Source organism: Nomascus leucogenys, chromosome 4 (assembly GCF_006542625.1).
Source record: "Nomascus leucogenys isolate Asia chromosome 4, Asia_NLE_v1, whole genome shotgun sequence".
NCBI lineage: Eukaryota > Metazoa > Chordata > Mammalia > Primates > Hylobatidae > Nomascus > Nomascus leucogenys.
The window spans coordinates 109,068,524-109,069,514 of NC_044384.1; positions in this window are offsets into that span (position 1 = coordinate 109,068,524).

Genomic DNA, 991 nt, shown 5'->3' on the forward strand with positions numbered 1-991 from the left:
ATCTTGTGAGAACTCACTCACTATCACAAGAACAGCATCGAGAAAATCTGTCCCCATGATCCGATCACTTCCCACCCAGTCCCTCCCCTGACACATGAGGCTTACAATTTGAGATGAGATTTGGGTGGGGATACAGAGCCAAACCACATCGTTCTGCCTATGGTCCCTCTCCAGTCTTACATCCCTCTCACATTTCAAAACCAATCATGCCTTCCCAATAGTCACCCAAAGTCTTAACTCATTCCAGCACTAACTCAAAAGTTCAAGTCGAAAGTCTCATCTGAGACAAAGCAAGTCCCTTCTGCTTATGAGCCTATAAAATAAAAACCAAGTTAGTTACTTCCAGGATACAATGGAGGTACAGGCATTGGGTAAATGTTCCTGTTCCAAATGGAATAAATTGGCCAAAACTAAGGGGCCACAGACCCCATGCAAGTCTAAAACCTGGTAGGGCACTCATTAAATCTGTGTGTGTGTGTGTGTGTGTGTGAGAGAGAGAGAGAGAGAGAGACAGTCTCACACTGTCACCCAAGCTGGAATGCAGTAACATGATCTTGGCTCATTGCAACCTCTGCCTCCCAGATTCTCATGCCTCAGCCACCCACTCGAGTAGTTGGGATTACAGGTGGGCACCACCACGCCGGCTAATTTTTGTATTTTTAGTAGAAACGGGTGTCTCCATGTTGGCCAGGCTGGTTTTGAACTCCTGGCCTTAAGTGATCTGCCCACCGCAGCCTCCCAAAGTGCTAGGATTACAGGCGTGAGCCACTGCACTGGCCTCATTAAATCTTAACACTCCAAAATAATCTGCTTTGACTTCATGTTCCACATCCAGGACACGCTGATGCAAGGGGTGGGTTCCCAAGGTTTTGGACAGCTTTGCCCCTGTGGCTCTGCAGGGTACAGCCCCTGTGGCTGCTTTTGTGGGCTGGTGTTGAGTGCCTGTGGCTTTTCCAAGGGCATGTTCCAAACTGTTGGTGGATCTACCATT